Source organism: Sciurus carolinensis, chromosome 3 (genome assembly GCF_902686445.1).
Source record: "Sciurus carolinensis chromosome 3, mSciCar1.2, whole genome shotgun sequence".
Lineage (NCBI taxonomy): Eukaryota > Metazoa > Chordata > Mammalia > Rodentia > Sciuridae > Sciurus > Sciurus carolinensis.
The window spans coordinates 127,843,121-127,858,542 of NC_062215.1; the positions used below are offsets into that span (position 1 = coordinate 127,843,121).

A 15,422-nucleotide genomic window follows, 5' to 3' on the forward strand; every position below is an offset into this window, starting at 1 on the left:
ATAAGACTTTATCCTGGTCTATGTGAAAAGCCCATATACTGTTACCTACACTGAGTTATTTAATCATTTACCTTCCTAAACTGACTCATAAAATGTAACAGAATAACAAGTGCCTGCCAAAACCTAATAGAACAATAAAAACTGGAAAAATTAGAAAGGTCATCTCAGATAGCTTCCCTCCCCAACAGCTGTCAGGTGATTTCTAATAAACATTGACAGGGCAGACATTTCAAACTATTCCACAGCACAGAAAAAAGACAAATGTGTAAATGAGCAAAGGAACTGAACAGGCACTTCAAAGAAGAAGAACTACAATCCACCAACAAATATATGAAAAGATGTTCAACATCTCTAGCAATTAAAGAAATGAAAATGAAAACCACACTGAGATTTCATCTCACTCCAGTTAGAATGGCAATTATCAAGAATACAAGCAACAATAAATGTTGGCGAGGATGTGGGGGAAAAGATAAACTCATACATTGCTGGTGGGACTGCAAATTGGTGCAACTACTCTGGAAAGCAGTATGGAGATTCCTCAGAAAACCTGGACTGGAACCACCATTTGACCCAGTTATCCCACTCCTTGGCCTATACCCAAATGACTTAAAATCAGCATACTATAGTGATGTGGCCACAACAGTTCAATTCACAATAGCTAAGCTATGGAACCAATCTAGGTGCCCTTCAATAGATAAATGGACAAAAAAAATGTGGTACATATACACAATGGAATATTACTCAGCTATAAAGAATGGAATTATGGCATCTGCCAGTAAATGGATGGAACTAGAGGAGATCATGTTAAGTGAAGTAAGCCAATCCCAAAATACCAAAGGCTGAATGTTCTCTCTGATATGCAGATGCCAACTAACAATGGGTGGGGGGAGGTTCACCCATTGGACAAGGGGAAATGGGGGAGAAGGGATGGAGGGTGGGAATAGGAAAGACAGTAGAATGAATCAGACCTAACTTTCCTATGCTCATATATGAATACAGGACCAGTGTAATGCCACATCATGTACAGCCACAATGGAAAGTTATACTCCATGTATGATATGTCAAAATACATTCTACTGTCATGTATAACTAAAAAGCAGAAATGAAAAAAAAATGAACTGGTTAAAAAAAGAAAGGGTGGGGGAGTACCCATTCATCCTTAAGGGCTGGCTTAATCTTGGCACCAAAACCAGGCAAAGATAACCAACTAAATAGGAAACAAATGTTTATCCTGTGTGAATACAGATGCAAAAGTATTAATACACTGTAGTGAAAAACAAAGGGCTGTGTGTGGTATGATCCCATATGTAAAAGAAAAAACAATTCTGAATACCCACCATGTATGTACATATGATAGGATATGAAATGTGTACTTGTATACAAACACACACGCACACATACACACACACACAAAGCTATAGGTTTGGAAAGAAAAACCACAAACTGTATAAACAGTTGTTATTTAAGACAAACAGTGGTCTCAGTGGTGAAGAAAGAGAAGGAAACAAGAAGCAAAGGGAGATTTCTAGTTTTTATGTACCCAAACATTACTTTAATTTTTGTATTTAACATGTATTGTTTCACAATTAAAATTATATAAATTAAAAGTAAATTCTAAATATACTTTTGCTTTATCTCCTTAACTTATTATAGCAAAAACTAGTTCTTTTACTCTCCCTGCTCATTCGTTCATTGAACACTCAGGGTACAACTTCTGGGCATGGGTACTGAGCTAAGTATCTGGAAAACAAATGTGTGACACTTACCAGGAACTTAGAACCTATCACGACAGTTACTTCCTTCCATAAGGAAGTTATTGTATATAACTCATTGTTATATACAATGAGTTTTAACTCAAATTCTAATTTTTATCACTTTCATCTTTTAGATCATTCCATCTCTAGAATTCTAGATTTTCTGAAATTTATACTACCTTTATCCTAAAAAAAAAAAAGAATACCAGATAATTTTGCCAGTTTTTAACTTAAAAAATGCATTTGTAATAATTCATTCAATTCAGTTCAATGAAGGGCAGTGGTATGCCAAGATGGATAATTAACATATGGTCCCTACCTAGTTTCTAAGGAGCTAAGAACTTGGCATGCATGTTACATCTGATATATATAAAAACTGAAATAAGTACCTTAGTCAGCCTGTACTTCAAAGACAAACTAGCAAACTGCCCTTTTCAAAAATAAAAGTTCATTTCAGTTTAACCCAGAAAAATCTTAATGTTCACACAAAAGGTAATGCCATTCAATTACTTTACTGTTAGAGGAAATCAATCAGTGGGAAAACAAATACCAGAAGTTGCAGAGGAATGGAGTTTCAGTGAACAGAAATGGGTTCTACACTCAGCTACATCACTAGAAAGCTATTACCAAATTTAGTCACTCTGGATCTGTTTCCCCACTGCTGTGTTTCATGTAGCGTTCACATCTACCTTACTAGTAAAGGAGAAAAAAAACATTTGAAAAAGCATAACAAAATCCGGTGAAGGTGAGGCAGTGTGGTCATAGTACCTACTTCTTTTTCATTTGGTTTATTTTTTTATTTATTTTTTCCCCACTCTGTCACTGATTAGCCAATGATTTCACAAACACAATATAACTTCTGTATGCCTCATCAAGTGGAAAAGAATGCAGGAAGCAGAGTGAGAAGTTTACACTCAGACCCTGTTACTAGCAATAAGGCTAAGAAACAAGTTAACTACTGAATTTATTTGCACCTTAGTTTCCTAGTAGCAGAACAGATAATACCTTACAGGGTTATTGAAAAGATTAAATGAGAAAATACATGTGTAAATATCCTGCTTTTCTCAAGAGGTTGCTCCTGTTGCTTGTAACAGCTATAAAAGTTCTTTCAAGTTGGATATTAAGCAAATGAATGGTATTTTTAGTAATTACAACTATTATGCCAATAAAACTTTCCACAAATCAGATTAACATGAAATAATTTCATTTCTTCCCCAAAAAAGTCCTTATTAATACTGAGTTGTTTTTAGGGAGTAAAGTAGTTCAAGGAGTCCTAACAGAATACATTTAAAGAGAAAAGAGAAAAATTGTGACACTTTGCTTTTCACATTAGGGTCTATTAAGATTCCGGATATACCCTTAGTAAAATTACCTGTTTAAAATGTCATTAAATGCCCATCAATCAACTAAAACCACAGTAGATGGGACTTTTCAACATCTATTTACCATTTTCTATGCTCTGCATTCTGCTGCCAGAATTCCAGACCATTATTAGATTCCAAATCTCTTCCATCAATTATTCTTTCCAATCATGACTCACAGGTGTTAAAGTGCTTGGTAAACTCTTTAAATGTAGTCAATTCTTTCTTTTTTTTTTTTTTTTTTTTCCTTAATGTTTGGGAATTTACTAGAATAGGCACAATTTTTTAATTTAGTCCAGAACGTTTGAATAAATATTCAGCAAAATTATTTCCTGGAATTTGGGGTATAAAAATAATCAATAGAGTTGTGTAATGCTTTCTAGCTCCTTTGGGAATATTTTTCATGTATTTAGTCATGGGGTAAAGACAGTCACCAACTTCTGTCTACAAAAAGTATTATGCATAAAAGCTTCCTGGTTCTAGAACAAAGAAGTATTTTATTGCTCAAAGCAAAAGGAAGAGGTTTCCCTTCTATTTAGTATTGTTGCACCAAAATAGCATATCAATGAAAAGAGCTAGGTATTGGCCTGACCCAAGGTATGTAAATAAAGATAAACTGTTCTTTATTATGTATTGGGGGAGTGTCTCAACACTCAGAAAATAAGATTTATTGCCAGGTGCAACCTGCACCAGTAATCCCAGTGACTCCCTGGGCTGAGGAAGGAGGATCAGAAGTTCAAGGCTAGCGGAGGCAACTTGGGGAGACCCTGTATCAATCTACAAAATAAAAAGGGCAGGGATGTAGCCCAGTGCTACAGCACTCCAGGTTCAATCCCCACTACCAATAAAAATAACAACAACATTTATAGAAAACCACATGGATTAAGATTTTCCAACATGGAGGATATTTTAAGTGGCAATTTTAATTTGAGGACTTGCCAACCTATGCTGGGGTGCCTAGTAGGTGCGCTTGAAACAGAAAAAAAACGTGAAGAAAGGGATGATTTATCAAACGACTGCTATCCGGTTGCTCCCTCAACAGCATTCCCAACTTCTCTGGGTGATGATGTCTGTGTATGACAGAAAGATGCCAAAGCACCAAAGGAACCACGGGGGCTGTCACGGCAGCAGCAAGTCCAAGCTATGCATCCCAGGATGAAATCTGGCCCGTACCCTCAAGAGCTGGTCAGACTGCGGCTCTTTTCTAAATATGCGTCTGCCTAAATTCTAAAAAATAAATTCACAGCCACGCATCCCGACCAACTCGCGCTCTCCCTCCCCTTTGTGAGCCCACCACAGGCTGGAGGGACGTTAACCTCCCACAGGCCCTGGGAAGCCAAGCCCTACGCCGCGCGGGAGGCGTCCAGGAGCCTCCGGCCGTGTCCCCCACCCACCGGGCAGGGCTGGACACCGGTCACACAAAGGAGCCAGTCGTGGACGCTGGACACCGGGGCTCGCCCCGCAGCCGGTCGACACCTCTGCCCCCTGCACGCCAGGAGGGCAAGACCCACCGGAAAATAAGGGTTAACGCCCGAACCTGTTGCACGATGCGGGTCCCTTTCACCCAGAAATGAACAAGGGCGCTCGGGGGGAGGAGCGCGCAGCCCCGGTTCCGCCGGCCGCGACCGCACCCGGCAGGCGGCGCGGAGGCAGGGGCGGCCCGCGGGGCTCCCACCTCGGGCGCTTTGTCTGCGGCGGCAGCGGCGGGGACAGCGGGGGAGGTGGGGGCCGCGGGGGCGGGGGAGCTGGGGGCGCGGGCCGCGCGGTGGAAGAAAGCCCGGCCGCCGCCGCCACCCGCCCGCGCTCGCCGCCGGCCGCGGGGCCTGCGCGCTCCTGCCGCCGGCCTCGCGGCGGCCACACTCACCTGGCTGGCGCTGGCACTGGCGGCCGGCGGCTCCGGGGCGCTGGGGAGGACACCGGGACGCTAGCGAGGCGCGGGCGGAGGCGGAGGGCGAGGCGGGAGGAAGGCGGGCTGGGGGCGGAGCGGGCCCGGGCGGCGGCGGCGGTGGCGGCGGCGGCAACAGCAGCTCCAGTCACTCGCTGCAAATTGCGTCCCGGCCCCTCCGTGCGTCATACGGGGGGCGGCGGCGCGGGTGGCCTGGCCACCTCCCGGCACCCGCGGCCCGACCCGAGTCCGCGCGACCTGGCGTGCGCCCGGGTGGCCGCGGCGCAGCGACCCCGCCCGGCGCGGGAAGAGGGCGGGACCGGGAGTCCCACCGGGGCTAGGGGTTGGGGGCTGGGCGAGGAGGGTCTCTGACGCACCCCGTAGTCCCCACCCTCCCGAGCTCCGGGCTCCCCAGCTCGGGGCAGTGTAGGGTAGTGGAAAGAGCGGTGGTCCTGGGGTCAGGAAGTGTGGGCTTAAGGAAGGGTCGCTGCTTGACACCTTGGCAAGTCATTTGTTGCCTCTGGCCTCATCCTGAAGTATGTAGATTGCTGCATATGGGCTCCAAGGTCTTCAAAATTCTAACATGCTAGCAAGTACCCGCTGGCGGGAGACGCCTGGAAGGGGCTCTGTGGTGTGGCTGAAGGATGCATGCAGCTGGGGGGAAAGGGTTGCGGTGAGCCAGGGCTCTGTTCAAGACGGTTGTTTTGCCTTCAGTATCTTTCCATTGGACACTCCAAAATGGGGCTTTCTGATAATGACTACTTCCCCTATCTTTACCAGCTCTACATATTTTTTTCCAAATGTACTGACTTCAGAGTACTCTTTCTTATTGTATTGCACAAATCATTTTTATGTCATTTCCTGATTTCAGTTCGAGTCATCAACTAATCCATGCAAAACCACAGTGGCCACGTAGTCCCAATCCCAGGCCTTCCACTGTACTCACACTGCCGTTCACTTGAGTATCACCTAGTTCCAATAAAGTCCAGTCATTCTAACAACTAGCACTACATTTCTCTCTAAAATTCTCTGGTTAAAAATCCCACGGATAAACTGGTGGCAGTGGTGCACACCTGTAATCCCAGCGACTAAGCAGGCAGAAGCAGAAGGATCACAAGTTGAGGCCAGCCTATGCAATTTAGGGAGACGCTGTCTCGAAATCAAAAATTTAAAAAGGGTCGGGAATGTAGCTCAGTGGTAGAATACCCCTGGTTTTCAATACCCAGTACCAAAAAATGAAAAATTCCACAGATGAATTCTTCCTCATAACTGTGTGACTGACTATCTGTTTCTACTACTTTAACCTCTTTACCACTTTTTGGGCCAAGCCTTTCTAATTTCACTTCTGCTTCAGTTCCATGGAACTGCCAAAAAATGCTCCCAAAACACACGGCCCAGCATGATACTTCTCTAAAATCCTCAGAAACTCTCCATCTCTGAGACTGACTCAGGGTCAAGCCCATGGCCAAGGCAGACAAGACATTTATAATCTGATTTCCTTCAACTCTTCAGCTCAAGCTCCAACTCCTACCATATCCACTTTTCACACACAGATCAACAGACTTTATCTTTGTAGCTTCCCCCATCTGAAACCCATCCCTCTTTTAAATGTCCTTAAAGATAATGAAAACAATGCACCAATCTTCCCTGACATCCCATCCTTTCACTATGCCCATCCCACACACAAATTAAATATTCTTTCTTCTCTACTCTCATAGAGCCTTTTATCTATTCTCAGTGATAATCCTTAGCACATTCTTTCCCACCCCACCCCCGTGTTTTCTTTGGTGGTCTTTTCTTCCCAAACTGCATGTTCCCCAAAAGGACAGAGATTTTGTCAAGTTCATTTTTGGCTCCTCAGACCATAGCACTGTGCCCAGCACAAAGATGGTTCTCTTTAACTGTTTGTTGAAGTGTTGAAGCATTATTCATTTCAACAAGTAGATATTAAGCAACTACTCAGAAATACAATGAAATCCATAACAATTATGTTCTGTAACTTTCCCTTTGTTCTGGTCTTCCTATGTGATATTCTCTGCTTATCATTTTAAACCCTGTTCACTACCACTCACATTCTTTGCTTATCCTAATAAAGCAAGAGCATGCCAAACAATCCATTTTAGTAATTCACAAAACATCCCTGCCCTTCCTTTTTCCATTCCATATCGCATCACCCAGTTATTAGATGAGGGCCAACTGCTAAAACCACCATCACCACAACAAAAACATTGACTATAAATTCAAAGAAAACAAAGTTTGGGTGCTGTATCTTCTGATAACCTCTGAAACAAACTGAGCATAGTCATTTAAATTCATTAAGCTTCACTGCAGGCATTCTTTGGCTTTATGACCAGCATTTATTTTTAATATTTTGTCACTAAAATGTGCCACCTAAAAATGAATCTTATACCCCACCTATGAGGAGAGGAGTAGAGAAGTATAATTTCCTACTGCCTAATAATGGTATTTCAAAATTTCAACTTGGTATCACATTAATACTTTTCTACCACCCCATTCTGTTGTTCATAAATACAAAGTTATCACCAACCAAAAACAAAAATAAACGCAAATCTTTTTTTAAGTCTTTAACATATATATAAAACTATATCTCCTCCATTCTCTGTTTTGCATTTGTTTTTAGTAATTGAGGGCAGATCTTTACATTTATTCCTCTTAAATGTCACTTTGGAAATTATATACTAGAAGTCCCTACCAACTAGAAGTCACTGTGAAATTAGAATAAAATTTAAAAATAGTCGAGGTTGGGGACAAAAGTTACTTCAAGCAATAAGTTTCTAAATTCCTAATTTCTTCCCTACAATTTCCCTTGGACTTTTTTTAAACCACATTTAAATGTCATTTAAAATGACTTCTCACATTCATCTTGTTTTATTTTTGTAATAAATTAATATTGAAAACACTTTTTATGAGCATGATCCATACATTGTTAGCTTGAGCCTCTGAAGAATTCACCAAGATAAGACAGACAGGTCTTATTAATGCTATATTCCTGGAGCTTAGCAGATTTAGGTAGTTGCTAAGCATCTACACAGCACCAAAGTCGTCTTCTTGGAGAAAACTACTGGCCCCACAACTCTTGCTGAAAAAGTGGCCCCAGGCTATAAGCTTTTGTGCTGTGTGCCTAATCCCTGAATCACTCTTAGTTGCTGCTGGTGGGTACTGACCTTTACGCAAGCAAGTCATACCCATTCAAAAAATCATCTGAGAAGGTGAGTATGGGAGAATAAACTTGTAGTACCAGCTACTTGGGAGGCTGAGACAGGAGGATCACAAGTTCAAGTTCAATCTCAGCAATTTAGGGAGATGCTGTTTCAAAACATAAAAATAAAAAGGTCTGGGTGTAGCTCAGTAGTAGAGGGCTTTCCTAGCATATGCAATGTCCTGGATTTGATCTTCAGCACTGCAAAAAGGAAAGAAAATTGTCAAAGTATAGTGTTTTAAATACAAACATAAAGCATTAATTTTAATAATCCACAATATAATATCAAACTTTAATAAAAGGTTGAATAATGTTATTAAAAAATTACTGAGTACCCAATTTATCAGTTTTTACATTTAACATCTTAATTTCCAGCTCAAAATTTCTTTCAATGAGGCAGGTTTAAAGACCTGTCTTTCTTTGTAAACATACTTTTATAATTCTGAAATTATATAAAGAACATTTTTAGTATGGGAGCTTTAGTTTTTTGCTTTGGTCTTCTATAGTTCATCATTGAAACCAATGACCTTAGAGTCTTTAGACAGCAATACTTTTCCAAAGGTCAACATAGTTTACATTCACTCCTGTCATGTAGTTTTATTTTATCCCATTACATTCACAAATATTTTGGGTAAACAGGCGGCCAGAGGAAAGAACAAAAAGCTGTGTTTGAAAATCAATAAACCTGCCAGGTGTAGTGGTGCACACATGTAATCCCAGCTATTTGGTAGGCTGAGACAGGAGGATCACAAATTTCAGATCAAACTGGGCAATTTTTCAAAGGTTATCTCAAAAAATGAAAATAAAGGACTGAGTACATAGCTCAGTGGCAGAGCCCTTGGCCTAGTGTACCCAAGGCCTTGGTTTTAATCCTCAGTACCACAAAGACAGAAGGAAAGGGGGAAAAAAACAAACCATCAAAGCCTTTTTCTAACAAAACTAACTTCTTTCTCCAGTTGCAAAATCATAGGATTTTAAAACTGGAAGACACCCCATCTATTCCAAAACTCTCTTTTTCCAGGGATTCAGAGAAGTTAGTGAAGTAACAAACCCAACTCTAGAGTTAGTAAACAAAATATTCAAGACTAGAATCCAGGCCTCTTGGCTACTACTTGATATGAACAAAAAGGATTTGAATATTTGTGGTATCATCTGAATGTGTATAAATAGATGTAGTATATAACTCAAGCATAATACAAGTATATCTCTTGCACATCATTGTGCTTTTAAAGTATTGAAAGTAATAGAAAATGAAATAAAATTTGAGACCAGAGTAAAGTTCCTAATTTCAATGATCAATTCCCTGTCACTCTTAATTAATATAAGTTTTTTTACTAGAGATTAACAAAGGAGGCCAAGCGGAAAGCAAAACATTCAGGCCAAATGTTTTAAATGCTTCTGGCAATATATAATTCATTACATAACAGAACACAGTAAACTGGTTATGCCAATTTTTTTTCATTGTCACCAATGAAATTTCTTCCAATAACTATTAAATGTCAACACAACATATTCCAATGAGTGTTCCTGATTTAGAGCTCTTGTGTTTTAAGAAGCCAATGCAAACTGGACTGGGGTGGAAGGACAATGGATTTCTAGAATAATACTAAGGTAGCTTGGAGCACTGAAGGAAGAATTGCATTTCTTCCAGAACCAAGGACTCAAGCAAAGTCAGCATGTTTCTTATTGCTCCTTCTGTCAAATCTGTTCCTCTCAGATTTGTTTTCAATCTAACAGCAGATCAGTCTGTTTCAGATTATAAGGAGCAAAGCACCAGATAGCAAGGGCTGTAAATCCTCCAGTTAATGGATAGTTCATGCAGAAAAATATTGAGTAGCTGAATTTTGGGTCACATGAAAGTTCTAACACTATGGCCAGTAGAACAAGACTGGTTGGGGTATAGAGGGTTTGGCAGCTCAATGGGCACCTCCAATTGTGCAAAGAAGTTTACCCTAAAGGAGATATGGGCATTGCCACAAGAAGAAAAGAGAACCAGGCAGACAAAAAATTGATTTTATTGCTCACTCGAAAACTAAAATTATAATGTAAATCACTCCTAGTCTTATCCTTTTATATTAAAAACCTATACCCAAATATTTTTTCAGGCTTGTTGATGTGCCTTTAAAACTAACCTAGAAAAATTCTTCATTATATTCATACCAGCAGTAGAAAAAATTTGCTTGATCAGACCATTTTTACTCAGTACTTGAATTTCAGGTCTAAAAAAATTAAATCTAAACCTATTTTATTCAATGCTGAAAATGTAAAATACTTGATCATCAAATTCAATCTACATACTGAAATATTCAGGTCTGGTTGAAAAGGTATTAGTTACAGAGAAAGTTCTTCAGTTTCTGTTCCATGGTATTGCAATGCGGGGCTAGATCCTAGATATTAGTAAGACAGAAAAGAATGTTAAAAACAAGCTGGGTCCAAGTCATAAGGTTCCCTTTTGTTTTTCTAATGTGTTCCAGTCATCAGCCTGCATACAAAGGTCAAGAATATTTACTCCAGGGATCAAGCAACACTTTCTGATGTGAGCTCTTAAAACCTGAGTCCAGGGACTAAAGTGACCCTTCTAACTTCAATTCTCTGGTGGTCAGAAAGAGCTCTCTTGTTTGTCCTCATTTTTTTATAATTCTATGTTCTTGAACAAAATAGGGACAAATTACATTTAAAAATAATCTCCACCCATCAGCCGGGCCTCTTCCACTGCGTCACTCCTTCCAGCTGCACTGGAGAGGTGTGTAAAACTGACCAGCAGCTGAATGGCAGCTCGTGAGAAGTCCCGTGGAAGAAAGTCGTAGGAGGCACTAGCAACACAGAAGCAAAGAATTGATTTGGTTGTGGGATAAAGTGGAAAATGGAAAGAATTGCCTTTTGTACCAATCCAACTTTTCCTCTCCTTCTGAATAACACATTATTATGTAACAAAGGGCCTTTAAACAATTTCTTTCTTTTTTAAATTGGCGATGTGACAAATACAGATTGTGTCATCCTGGGTTAGAGCCACTTCTTAGGGTGTGGAGTTACTTGATTCCAGCACTGTGGATCAGTGTACTCAAAATATGTGACACAAGCTAGGTTCATGCCTTGTTCATATTATGTTAGATTTAGGGAAAGAAAGGAATGAAAAGTGTACTTCTCTATGGGAATTTGAAGAAAGGGAGTCACCGAGTGGGCCCTACTTGACCATTTGATTCTGAACCTTACCTTTTTACATAAAAAATCTGCAAATAAACCAATAATATATTCTATCATTTAAAATGATGAAAAAAATTAATCTAAACATCTCCAAGTAAAAGTAAAGTATAGCAGCAAATTTGAGGTAAGAGCTATTAGTGCTGCAACAAACAATCCTGGGTATCTTATCCAAAGAAAATTGTGCCTGGAGTCTTTGGAGGAAGAATATTCTACCTTCAAAGCTTTCGGAGAATCTGTGTTCAGGCATCAGCTTGGGTGTATCCAGGAAGATGGGTCATAGTAACGTCACATGACCAACTTTGAAAAATGTTACTGGGGAAAGATGGGAGTGAGAAGACTAGAAAAAGATATTCAAAGATTTCTTTGTTCATACAACCAAAAAGACAGTGCCAGGACTGCATCAGAGACCTGGAGATGAAGGTGAGGATGTCAGAAGTTTGCTCTTGGTCTGAATGGGAGACAAGAACCCAACAAACACTGAATACAACTTAATACATACTAGAGTTGTAATCAAACTCCACCCAAAATGTTACCCAGGATCCAGAGGTAAGTTACTGCTGAGGGTCTAGTGGAGGGTTGGCATAAGATCTGATACTTGATCTGATACAGAAGAAAGAGTCAGAGTTATCTAGGTTAAACAAAGGGAGAAGAAGCTAAAGAATGAGTGGCTGGCATTGTTACCTGGCCTTACCATTAGTAAAAGATAGGGATTTGGTATTATTGGATGATTATCTGAAACTGTTACTTTAAACTCTCAGATCTTGCACAAATTAGTGTGCATCAGTGGGTCTTTTGAAAAAAAAAAAAAAAAGTACTATTTAAACAGAAAGAATTGGGTTATTGCAGGGTGTTTGGCAAATACAACCGAATCCATCTTTTAAGAACTTGACCACAAGAGACTTTATCCCTATTGATATTTCACTCTTAAGGGGATATTGTTTCTTTTTGGGTGATTGCCACCTTCTTAAACAAAATATTCTTTGAGATAATATTGATCATCCTTCTCATGGTCCCTTTGACCATTATAGCCTTATTTATTTATTTATTTTGACCATGGATGGTACCCACGGATACATATCCTTGGTACTTTTTATTCTTGCTTCTAATTTTTAGTCAGCGTCTCACTAAGTTGCCTAGGGCCTTGCTATGTTGCCTAGGGTGGGATTGAAATTACAATCCTCTTGTCTTCTCCTCCCAAACAGCTGGGATTAGTGGTATGTGCCACTGTGCCTGACTCAGTCATTTTTTTAAAGAACATCTCTATCACAAATTGATTTATGTTTTAAAAAATTGAATATTTTTATTTTTCATACATGAAAAATTATTTTTAATGTGTAAAAAGTTTATATTGTTATATATGTACACATAAAATACAAGTATCACTTGATCCAAATTAAAAAAAAAAAGGAATGAGTGGCTGAGAGGTACTGAAGTAAGTGCTGTTTGGAGGAGAATTTCGAAAATTCTTGCCGTTGCTGCAAGAATAGAGTATCTTTAAGAGAAGGATCAGAATGAGAAAAGTATGGGCCAGGAATGAGAAAAGCAATAGCCTGCAGAGGCCAGGCACGGAATGTAAATGACTGAAGTCCAGCAGGTTTAGGGACAAATTGCATTTGCTGTGTGCCAGAGCTGATGGCTTACTGGAGGACTTACAGTCTCTCAAATTACTGCATCAATTATATTCCCCCACACACACACCATAATTTGAGAGATTGTCTCTTTCCTCATATTCATTCAAATAGTGGGTATTCAGTCCTTTTTTTCATTAATTCAACAAGTATTTATTGAGTCCCTGGTATTGATGAAGTATATATTGGGAATTGAGAATGCCACAAAAATTCCTACCTCATGGATCTTACAATTCAGTGAGGGGAAGACAGAAAAATGTATAATGAGATAAAATGTGCAGTTGTCAGATAAGTGCTATGGAGAAAAATAAAGAAGGCAGAATAGAGAACAGGAGGTAGATGGGACTTAGTGTGATCTGAAAGGCTTCACCAAGAAGGTACCCACCAAAGGAAGATCACAGACGTGGCAGGAGGGAGTGAGGGGGCACTCCTCTGTGGGAGGAGGTTTCTAGCAGAGGAAACCGGCAATGAAAGGCCCAAAGGTGAGCTCATCATACCTGCTGGGGCAGGAGCTAACTGGAATGGGGTGAGGGGAAAGAGACTGTAGTCTTTTAGGGAATTTTTAAGACAGAGGCTTCAGCTCTTTCCAAGTTAAAAACTGAACAGTTGCGGGTAGAGTAGTAGGTGGGGTCTGTGTTTTTAAAGATTCACTCTCCCTGGCTGTTGTTTATAGCCAAAATAAATGCCTGGGAGGAAGGACAGAAGCACAGAGACCAGCTGAGAGGTGAGAGTTACCACTAAGGACAGACATGATGGTGATTTGGTGCCAGCATGTGGCAAGGAGGGTGGCGAGAAGTCATTAGATTCCCATTACATGTTACAGAGAGAGCACCAGGATTTCCTGACAGATTGGATGTGGGATGTTACTAAAAAGGAAAACCAGGAAAACTGAGGTTTTGTGCCTAAGCAATTAGAATGATAACATCCTATTTACTATGAAGAAGACTGTGAAGAGAGTAGTTTGGGGAGGGAGGGACTGCAATAACTTCATTTCAGAAACATTAACTTAGAGATACCTATCAGACAACAAGCATTATGTTAGTGGGGCATGTGAGTCTGGAGTGGAAATGTACATTGGGACTTGTGGGTGTATCTATAAATGTTAAAGCATGAGACTCAGTGAGATTAACATGAGCAAGTGTTGAAAGAGATCTAAAGACCCAGTTCTGGAACATGCCAACACTCAGTGGGAAGATGAGGAGGGATCAGCAAGGGAGTCTGAGAAGGAATAACCAGTGAGGCTGGACAAAGCCCAGGAGGGTGTGTCATCCTGGAAACCAAGAAGAGAAATGAGGCCAGGACAAGGCAGTGCTCAACTCTGAAATGCCAGCAAGTGATTAGTCAAGGTTCTCTCTTTCTTTGGTTTGTGGTTCTGGAGATTGAACCCAGAACCTCATGGATGCTAAGCATATGCTCTGCACTGAGCTACGTTCTCAGCTTTTTTTTTTTTTTTTTTTTTTTTAACTTCATGACAGGGTCTTACTAAATTATCCAGTCTGGCCTTGAAATGAGATTACAGGCACAATCAGATAGTCAGGGTTCCCTAGAGAAACAGAAGCAATAGAACATACATATTCCTAAAAAGAGATTGATTGATTTGTAGGATTGGTGCATGTGGGTATGGAGGCTGGCAAGTCCAGGATCTGCAGTGTGGTCCAGCATTTATTCAGGTCTTCACATTATGGAATGTGACATTACTCAATGTCTACCCTCATATCCTCACAGAAACATCTAGAATAATATTTTCACTTTTTTTTTTTTAAGTCCTGAGGATAGAACCCCATAGCCTCATAAATGCTAAGTGTGAGCTCAACCCTGAGCTACATTCCCAGTCTCCTATTTTTACCATTTTGTGGTACTGGGGTACCATAGGGGTGCTTACCCTATGACCCATATTCCCTTCCCTTTTTATTTTTGAGTCAGGCTCTCACTAAGTTACTTAGGGTCTCACTAAGTTGCTGATGCTGGCCTTGAACTTGAGATCCTCCTGCCTCAGCCTCCCAAGTCACTGAGATTATAGCATGCACCTGGCTCTATTTTTACCTTTTTCTTTTCTTTTCTTTTTTTGTAATCTTGGGGATTGAACCCAGGAATACTTTACTACTGAACTACATATCCAGATATTTATATATTTTTTTTTTTTTGAGACAGAATCTCACTAAGTTGCTGAGGCTGGCCTTGAATTTGTGATCCTCCTGCCTCAGCCTCTCAAGGAACTGTAGATATGTGCCACTATGTCTATATTCAGTCAAATACCTGGCCACCATGGCTCAGCTAAGTTGGCCAATAAAATTAACCATGACAGCAAGTAATTTGAGGCTGACAAGTGGTATTGCATTTAATAACGTAGAGATTATTAATGACCTTAGG

The 15,422-nt window shown here is 40.4% G+C and overlaps 1 protein-coding gene across 3 annotated transcripts in view; it reads right to left on the bottom strand.

Annotated features, from left to right (window-relative positions):
* The window catches only part of Sestd1 (SEC14 and spectrin domain containing 1), a 123,801-nt gene extending 118,536 nt beyond the window's left edge, over positions 1 to 5,265 (bottom strand). Inside the window, exon 1 of one of the 3 annotated variants that reach the window (XM_047545041.1) lies at positions 4,980 to 5,263. The gene's annotated coding sequence lies outside the window, so the exon portion shown is untranslated. Of the gene's footprint in view, positions 1 to 4,652; positions 4,811 to 4,979 lie in introns of those variants that run through there. The other 2 variants (XM_047545042.1, XM_047545043.1) reach the window with 2 other exon arrangements.
* Positions 5,266 to 15,422: the final 10,157 nt, after the last annotated feature.